The sequence below is a fragment of the Drosophila hydei genome, unplaced genomic scaffold, assembly GCF_003285905.1.
Source record: "Drosophila hydei strain 15085-1641.00,03,60 unplaced genomic scaffold, DhydRS2 tig00008114-arrow-pilon, whole genome shotgun sequence".
Lineage (NCBI taxonomy): Eukaryota > Metazoa > Arthropoda > Insecta > Diptera > Drosophilidae > Drosophila > Drosophila hydei.
In genome coordinates, this window is record NW_022045827.1 from 10,966,440 (window position 1) to 10,977,217 (window position 10,778).

Consider the following 10,778-nt stretch of genomic DNA (forward strand, 5'->3'; position numbering starts at 1 on the left):
CTGCAAGCGCTACACAAGTAATATGACTTTGCTTTACAAGTACATAAATATTTATTGTAAGCATTCGACTTAATAATTAATTTCGGATATATATATACATATATATATGCATATATAAATAAAAAACCAGATGGTGCATATGGTAATAACTCAGACTCCTCTGAAGTAAGAAAGCTCTAGTCGGGGTGCCCGACTAGGACATATCAGGAACGAAGTCCTATCTGTGGTCTTTAATATGTTCCAAAGCTTGTATCGATCATTAAAAAAAAAGACAAATAATAACTGACATTAGGATACCAAGCTTGGACCAACATCACCTACATAACGCCTGCCAAATAAATAAATAATAATCGAAGGGCACTACATATAAGTATAAATATAGGTATCAATATATATTATTTATAGGTATATAGTAAATATAAGTGTAAATTTAAAATATGAGTTGTTAACAATTTTAAACTTTTATATTTTCTTCGGACAATTTTTGACATTCTTTCTATTTTTAAAGAGAGAAAATTGTCATAAAGAATAATTTTATAATGCATAAATAGATGATTTAGCAAACATTTGACAATGTTAATGGTATTTCATATTTTAAATATACAAAATATATTTGTATATGATACATTTATATATACTTGTTTTTAAGTATTTTTTAAATATTAATATATATACATGTATGTGGCTTTGTAAGTATTAAAAGTCATTATTATTATCACATATAAATGCAAAAATACAATGTTTTAAAATGAAAATTAAGAGAAAAGATTCTCTGCCTATGACAAACACTAAGCACACTTTGCAAAACACTTAACTATATCACATAAAGAGTTAAATTACATAAAATGCTCTTAAACATTATTAATTTTATATATATAACAATATTTATATTTTTAAATATATACTTATAAATTTATAACAACAGTAAGTTAAGCAATTAACAATTTTAAAGAGAACAAATGCTGCCTTGTTCTCTTATTTGAATCGTAACTTACATAGCATTACAAAAATGATTATGATTAATGATCATTAGTGCGAATGATCATTATCGCTAATGAACATTACGACAAACTTCACTATCATAATAACAATTAGTGCTTATTAATAATAGTTAAAAGTTACTTAAACTCTAACAATTTTATATTCTTAACATTTAAACAATTCAATATTTATTAAACAATGAAAACGTAAGTATATTTATTTAAACAAATACAATATTTATTAAATAAATACAAATTATTTAAACTTAAACAATTTAACAAAAAAAAAACTTAAATATATTCACCACTTGCACTGCACACGACTGACCCAGTCCAGGTCACAAACTTGACTGATCGCCACAGCCGCTGCTGCGCCCTTTTATACCCAAAAGTCACTCAAAAGACAACTGCAGCAGAGCTGCTGAGCGCTTTTTGAGTGAGAATTTACACTCATTTTTAATTGAGTTCTAAGCAAAGGCGAACAGAAAGAGCTAGCTATATGCACAGAACTTGTCATGCAGATCATGATGCGAGTTTTATTTCTGCTGTTGATCACATTTGTATATATATATATATATATATATATATATATATATATATATATTTATTTATTTATTTATTTCTCTAAAATCTCAGCTGTTTTTTTACATTTATTAATATATATACAGATGGAGAGTCGGACGGACAGACGGACAGGGCAAAATCTACTCTGCTTGTCGTCCTCTTCAAAAATAGGTATACTTTATGTGTTCTGCCACGCCTCATTCTGCCTGTTACATACATTTTAAGAAAACCATTATACCCTGATTTCTCGTTTTCAATGGGTTCAGGGTATAAAAATGCGTGTCAGTCCACGAACATAGAATAAAATTCCATAAAACTGCAATGTCATACTTTGGCTTGCTTACACATATTTGCCAGCACCAAATATATTTCATATTTATAACATAATTCGATATAATGCGAGCGAGAGTTAGAGAAACAGGCGGAGTAAGCACAGCGCCAACACGTAATGGGCATCATAAAACCTGAATCAGTTTTTTGGGCCACATTGCGTATGTGACCAGGCCAACAACAAATATTAATACTGACCACAGCCAACAACAACACGGACAATAAGGACTCGTTAAGAGCGATAACAATGAGGCAGACAGTAAGGCAAGTGCCACACACACTCACACACACACACGCACACCCACACACTGCCGAACAGCGAAACGCACTTTGCTCAGTGAGGCATTAACATCTGTTGTCTGTGTGGACTCTCTCTCTGCTCCCACACCCAAGCTCTTTCTCTCTATCTGTGGCTCCGAAATTGGAAATTTACTATGCGTATCTGGCGTTCACATATATAGAGCACCGATTTATTAAGGTTTGAGCATGGCAGCAACCCAACATGACATGTAGTAGCTGCTGACCACTCCAGCAGACACACACAAGCCACGCTGAATAATTGTAATGGCTAATGGATTTCGTGAAAATATGCCAAGTCAGTTCCAGATTCTAAACAATCAGCTGTGAGGATATACATATATAGAGTGAGATAGAGTGTGGGGAAAGTGATTGAAATGCAAATTGAAGCATTTATATTGATGCAATTAAAATAAAAGAACAATTTAACATTAACAACAAACGCAAAGACACGTTAAATTGGAAGCATATCTTATAGTAAGCACTGTGGAACAAATAAACAAAGTTATGGTTATAAAGATATTAAGCATAAGCATATTGAGTCGAAGCATACTTTCAGAGGTGCTGTTCACTTTTAATTATACTCGTTGCTTAAATGAAGAGAGTGATAAGAATATATTTGTCTTGTGCCATATTCGTCTTGCTGTCTTTCTACTTGTCCATTGCAATATCAATAATCCAAAAATCCACTTCAATTACACACTTCCTTCAACCAAAATCAAGCTGGACCTAAATATGTTTACTTTTGCGCGCTGTAGATTTTTTGAGACCACTGTCCCTTGACAGGCACTTAGTTTGTTTTGGTCAGCTGCAGGAGCTGAGCTTCCTTCCTGTTAATGGCTTTGTGCCAACTGTCAATCTATTTCGCTGCTGCTGCCTCTATGCATATTTTTAGACAATTCTCAGCAGTCTCACTTAATAACGTTGTAAAGATACTGTTGCCGCTACGAGACATCAGCTGATGCTCAGCTGCTTTAGCTGCCTGCTCTGCCCGTGCTCTTTGATGTCGCTGGTCTTGAGGCTCGACTCGACTTTATGTTAAGCATTCGCCTCTAAATATGCTAATAATTTTTGGCGCTGTTTTATTAAATTTCTACGGCAACACAGTAAAATGAAATGCGCCCTCGTACAGCATGCCACCGAAATGACATAACTTATTTAGCGTCTCACAACCAGCGTGCAAATTAACAGAGACCCCGGCCAGAGCTGGGGGTAAGCAGTTCCCAGAAGTCAACAGAACAGCATGCCACCCAGCAGCCAGCAGCCAGCAGAAGTTTTTTTATGACCATCAGATCGTTGAGTTGCCTTTTTATGCGTCTTAAAGCTGAAATCGCGCCATGAAAATGAAATCTACGCAAATTTAAAGCATCTTAATGAAAGTAGAGAGTACTTAGCTCGAGAGAGGCTGACTATGGTATACACTGTATTTAGCCGAGTGTTTCAGGCAACGCATCTGCTTAAAGAGTCATGAAATGTTTTGGTATCCAAGTGTATTGCCACGAACAAGGACATGCGTTTAAATATACATACTGCAGGGGTAGCAGAGTGAATATTTTTAAATGAATATTGTTATTATACCAAAATCTACATACTGAATTTATGGCTGCTATAAATTATCTACCTCAACAGCAAATGTAAAAATAGTCATTAAAACAAGTCCCAGGCAAGTGTATCCTTGAATGCAAACGTGCTTAAATAATGCTCAAACTTAGTAAAAGTGAAGATAATAGTGAGTATTGACGAAGGCCCAAGTAAGCACAGTAAATAAAGCTAATATTCAACTTCAATCATAATTTGTTTTAATTGCCATTTAATTTTCGATTGTTCGCATTTGTTTACCCAGAATCCGTTAACAGCAATAATTTATAATAGAACCGTTTGTCGAAAGGGCGCCAGGAATTAGCATTAATTATATTGTCAAACTGAATTTGCAATCAGTTCTCATATTTGCCAAGCCTGATTGATGTGCGACCATTGCGGCTGGTCGGAATGCGTAGAATCAATAACTCACCTGCTCATAAATCATAATTGACTGCTCAGGAGCTCAATAAATATTTGCACACGGCAGGCATAATAATTAAGCACACATGCCACAGTCGAGCTATATTTAAATTGAGTTTTTATTTTTGTTTTGCGCCCGACGACCGACAATTTAATTACCAATTAAAGCAATGAAAAAATTAAGTTCTCTGACTCGAACTGAAATTGCAATGAGAAGGCAACACGACGATGTCGTACAAAATTCAATTTGTCACTCAATCTTAAGAGAATGGCCTCATGGCGCACGTTGAAATCGAGTTATTAAGCTATCCAGATTTATTTGATTTTATATTGCCCAATAAACCGATAGCCTGCCTGAAAATGACTCAATTAAAATTTATATTTCTTGTCTTAATATTTTTTATAGCAATTTTAATATTCATAATGATTCAAAGCATAAAAAAATATTTTTTATAAGGAGCACAGACAACCTTAAATATATATATATGAATCTTCTATTCACATTTAGCTTAAAGAAATTTAGCCAATTGTCGACAATTCAAGGTTAATTCAATCGTGATAAACCACTAAAGAACCATCGAAGCGGCTAATCGTATGAATATGCAGGCATGCAGACAGTTATGCCTAGATAAGCTTCAAATTAATTCGGAATCTAAGCCTTATTGTCTCAAGTTTTGCTTTCAGCTTTCGTTCACTTTAGGTCCACAAACTGTTCCTGCGCGCCAAAAGTTTTTAGTTTCTTAACTCGCACTTCTTTGTTTATAGTTTGAAGAGTTAGCTTGAGAGAGTGGAAGTATTACTTGTCGTAAAGTCAGTTAGAGGAAAGACTAGGTCAAAAGCTGCAGGCATCTGCTTAGATATTAGCCTGTATGAAACTAAGCATTCATTATTTCTTTCTCAATAATAGATCAACTTGAATTTGACAGGTAAAATATAGATGAGCGTCTGTAAATATCAGATCAGATGCAGCGAAGGTCACATCTGCAGCCACAAAGTGCAACAAACTAAAGTTTTTAAATTTTTGAATCCACACTGCTTAGATTAAAATTTTAAATATATGACGAGTTTTTATTATACAGCCGTTAATACAGTATTGCTTTGTCAGTAAATAGAATACTCTAATAGACTTTTAGCAATCTTTGCATTTAATTTGTAGCAATCTCAAGGTCAAGGCACAGCTGCTGCTGGTGCTTCTTCGCTCAATTGTCAATTCTTATGTCTAAAAAATATATATTAAAAATCTATTTTTTACGCAAATTAAAAAGAGCTTTGCTGCCCTTGCTGCTTCCTGCTTCCATTTGGCCCAGCCTGCTTGCAGCTGCTGGTCCCTGGGCATCAGCAAGAATATTGCTAAATGTCGATTGGCATTGAAAAATGATTGACGCTATATGTGCCGCAGATTGGTAATATGTAAATAAATATTTGTCATGCTCTGCTAAATATGCAAATGTTGTTCTTATTTTGATTGTTTCGCCAACACAAATTGCGCATTGCGTATACGCCATGTGGGACTGCCTATTGACTTATTCGTTATGTGCTTACCTTGCTACTCCTTCTATGCTGCGTTCGTCGGTTTGCGCTCTGCAAAGAGACATATGAAAATAAGTCCAGATAAGACATTGATTTAAATGCAGAATTAACAAAAATCACTTTGATGACTTGGACAAACATATATGAATATCAAATCATGTTGAACTAAAAGCCTAGTGCAGACAATACAGCGGAGAGTGGGCAAATTCCACAAGTGATGAGCATTTTATATTTATGATGATGATGCACATACACACCCACCCACACACACATTCAGATACAGATTGATAGATTTAGTAACTTAAGCTGAGGCCTAGTTAAGCTTTCATGTCTTGAAGTGGCTTTCGCCTCGCATATTTTGGCCATATTTTGTGGCATAAATATTATGTTACGACTCAATAAGCTTATGAACAAGTCTCGACTCTCTGCCCTTTGCCGCATTAGCCGCATTTCAGATTGCCTCCATTAGTCATTAGCCCCAGCTTTGCGGTCAATTATGATGTTTATAACTCTGACAACTCCGAGTGCGGATAATAAATTTCTGCATTGATGTGTGGGCCCTCAACCATATGGCTCAATGTGGAGTGTCGAATCTTTTTTGGCTGCTGCAGACACCTGCATTTAATTGTCGAAACATATTCACGCCTTGCTAACTTTTATAGACACAAAAAATATATTTATCAAGCGAAGCTTGGCAAAGGACAACAGCAATGGGGCGGTTATGTTGAGCTAACGAGCATTTAAAGTAAATAGCACCGCAGACCATGCCAATGCCATGCAGAGCTGGGGCGAGGTTTGGGAAAAGTTTTTGCTGCTCGACTGGTAATGACACCCATTAACGCAGCTCGAGTTAGAGCCGAACACCAGCTCCCAGCATCTCTCTGGAGGCGGCGCGTCGCCTAACGCCGTTGGCTTACGCACTCTGTGTGCTAATCGGTATTTGCTTTTCTGCTTTGCTTTCGCAGCGTTTGCATAATTCCGTGCATCGCTGGCACTCTGAATACCCTAGAGACAGACTAGCGAAATAGATCGGCGCAGTTGGGTGAAATGCTGTACAAATTGTGTGAGGGAAAGCTGGCAATGAATAGCTTTGGTTCTCTCAACCAGCTCAATTCATGCAGCGCATTATCCTTCGACTTAAAAAAATATTCAAAAACATCTCTTGAGTGAATGGATGGTCTGTAGAAAAAGGAACTCTAGGGCATTTTGCAGTTCAATTCGAATAAATATAAAACGCTTTCTTCTTGTATCTATTTCTGAGTGGATTTTATTTTTAGTTAAGCTCTCACCCGGCACAATCCAATTATTGTGCTGCGAATTCATTAAAGCCGAGTGCGAGTGAGAGAGAGAAAGGCTGGGGAGACATGCCCACGGCTCAGAAAAATTAATTATCCATCAGCATTAGCGGGCAGCAGAGACCCAAGCGTTGCCCTTCTGTCACTTTGCATATTTTCACGGCTCGTCATGACGGGGATTTCCATTAACTTTTGCGTCAGGCTGCGGTCATCAATTAAAATTTAAAGTTAAGAGCCAGTTGCTCGCCGCGCTCTGAAACGAACTGTTTGCCCAGTGTCACATGCACACATGATGCCGCTCGACATTGTGCCATCTCCCTGGAGACATTGTCATGCACGGGCTGAGAGCTGCGCCGAATTGTGCCGCATATGCGAATTTTTGTAGCCTCATTCGGACTCTCCCTATTTTAATGAAGTTGTAATGAACCAATAAGCCTGAGCGCTTCAGCAGTTCAAGTGGGAGTAGACCTAATGTGGGCGTGGCTAACTGCATTTGCCCTTTTGCTGGCACGCCCATTGAGCTGACAAATATTTGCCTATATAAATTACTGGCATATCTGCCGAGCAACGATGCGAACGTGGAGCCAACCGTACGTGCCCAGAATTTTGAATTTCGGAATGAAAATATTTTCTAAAATGTCGATTACCAGAGCAGCAAAAGGAACATCCACTTGAGCCGCTGTAAGCCGTTAACCAATGGGTATATAAATAACGAAGTTAAAACATTAAATACGTTGGGCACAATTTAGAACATGAATCCCATTTAGCTCTGTAGCTCAATAAGCCAATCAGTTCTTATTCTGATTAAACTGAAACTTTTAGTGAACATTCCAACATATTGTTATATTGAACTTGGTATCCATCTCAATTAATTTAGTCATTCTAAATTTAACTTGTAATTTGATTACAAGGAAAATATCACGCATAACCTGAGCAGCAAAGGAACATAAACACATTTATAGACAACTTGTAATTAGTTTATACTCAATATTTAATGTAAGGTCAAGCTAAAAATACGCTTTCCTTGCTGCAGTTAAGAGCTTGATACTCCGTGCTCGAGCTGAAGCCCGATGCAAGCTTAATAATTAAATTATGCACGGTCAAAGCGGATGCCATATGACATGTCGGCAGCGTTTCACTACCGGGTGCTTAGTTGAGGGAATTAAAGGCAGTTAGCAGAAAAAGACGAGGCTGCCACGTGGGTTGAGCTGGGCAATTATGAGCGGGTGCTGCCATTGCATACTTGAGAGCGCCTTGAAATTGAAATTTATGCATAAATTATGCGCATAAATGGACAAGACGAGGCAATAAACAAAAATGAAAATGCAAAAAGGCAAGAAAAGGTACGAACATAAAAACATGACAACGACGCTAACACAACTGCCAATTGTGGTTGGCACTCGACTCGGAGACACCCTGTATCAAGGCAAGATTTCCACATGTGTGCGTATAATAATTCAATAATTGTGATAAATACATTAAGAGCTTGTGTATCGACTCTTAATTACTTGCAGCTGATATGAGAGAGTCAATGTCAATGTTGACTAAAGCAATTTAAACTGCGCTAAATTAATAATATATAGACTGAACGAAGAAGGGTGGCAATAATACTCATTAGCTCAGACTGCGCTGCCAAAAATCAATATGCCTCTGATTACCCATTTTAAATGGGCACAGGGTATACAAATTATTTTTCAACGCATGAAATTTTGATGAGCAAAGGCAGGCAGGAAAACGAAACGCTCCTTTATTATTAAGCCATTTAGAACATTTCTCGTTGTTCGCTGCTTGCCATTTTACATGGCTCGCAGTGAAGTGCAGCGTCAGCACAGCCGCGCCGGGACACGGGTACATTTTGTAAACAATTTGTGGTGATGACGCCGAGCTGCTAGCGGCTCCAGTTGCTTCAAGTGTAGAGCAGCGCCTGGCTAAATTGTTTCACAGTCGACACAAATGGGAACGATGTGACTGCTGTTGCAGCTGGTAGCTGTATCTGTAGCCGTGTTGCCATAGTTGTTATTTTGTCCGTGGACAATTACACAATTTGCTGCACAATCTAGCTGTGGCAATGGAGTAACAAATAGAACATGCTCGACTCTGCTTCCATATGGCTTAATTAAGGGCATGCGAAATTCAGTTAAGGCAATTCTCTCAACTTTAAGCGAGTTAAAGCTACGAATACACAGAGCAAGACGAATCGAAACTAATAGATATAAGACGACATACGAACAAATGTATGGACGACTTGTGTTTCTTTCGTCTCTAGAATCTAAGCCCTGCCATATGGCGGCTGTCCTACTTGATTTGTGTGTGTGTGTGTGTGTGTGTGTGGGTGTGTTCTTTCGAGCAGCCTAAGGAGCTTAGGCTGTCACCTGGCTGACACAGAGATACACCCAAGCCAACACACGTAAATGGGGCCGAGTGTGAAACTTCTCGGGGGTTGCCTGAGTGCTTCTCGACCTAAATAAGATGCCCGCGTGATGTTTTTCTTCTTTTTAAATTTTTAAAAATGTTCAGGTCGGTGAATCTATGTGTGTGTCTGTGTCTATGAATCCAATTGTGTTTGTGCCCTCAACTGGTATACATTTTTAAAGAATTGTGGAACATACCCCAGAAACATTTTACAGCTTTCTGTTGACAACAAAAAATTGACTTATACCACTTGTGCAGAGCGCTTGACAAAGGATATGATGAAATACAATATAATAATTTCTATGCGTTGGATATTTTCGAAGCTCACGATCCATTCAAACCTCTCGATGCCAACTGGTGCAGAAGGTCATTCCCAATAAACGCTCAGCTAGTCAACTGTTGACTACTATGTGGAGATTCGATTAGTTCGGACTCTGGCTGGTTAAGTTACTAAAATTGGAGATGGTCAACGCAATCATCTGACAAACATTGTAGAGCATTTGCAAGATAGCCAGCGAGAACGTGTACGAACGCTGTTTTATGTGCTTTTGGTTTATGGCGCATTTTGCTGAAACAAAGCAGCGTTCCGGAACATTGCACAATAATGTGGCACAGCAGGAGCAGCGGCAACAAAAATAACAGCAACAGCAACAGCAACAGCAACAGCAACATGTTGCAAACTCAAAAATAGAGCGCCAAAATAGGCGACAAGCAGAACACCCTCAAACGCTAACGCTAACGCTAACGCAAACGCAACGCTGGAGCCCCAAAGAGCCGCAATTGATTTTGATAACAACAAAAAAAAGGGGAAGAGGAAAAAATAAACGGCGCACTTTGTTCGTCACTTGTCAGGCAGTAAAAGCAAATTACTTAAAGTTCATTGCTTTAAGCGTGTGGGCGTGGCACCACTTCACTTGGCTGGAATTGATGATGCCCGATGATGTCTGCTGAAGGATGCCAAGATGACGAGAGCTAAGCCAACCTTCTCCATTCAATTCATTTGCTGTCATTGCTTTCTTGAGCTCTGACTGCCGCACTTACCCAATGCAATGCAGCTCGTTACAATTGAGTAATACAGAGCAACAAGAATGAGCGCGCTAATAAACCGGAAACTGTGGAGTCCTAGCATCATGGCCTACTAAGCCAATTAGCACTCGGAAGCTATAGCCAGCAGAGCGTAAGCTAAACGTGTCTTAGCTAAGGCATCGACCCACAGCAAACAGAATTATAAATCATGTATTTTGGAATATTTATAATCCAAAGTGCTAGACAGCTACTCAAACATGTAAGGCCTAACGACACTACATGCTGACTGCCTTTCAGCTAGAGGGCCTACGCATCGAAACTCTGACCCATTATCAAACACTAT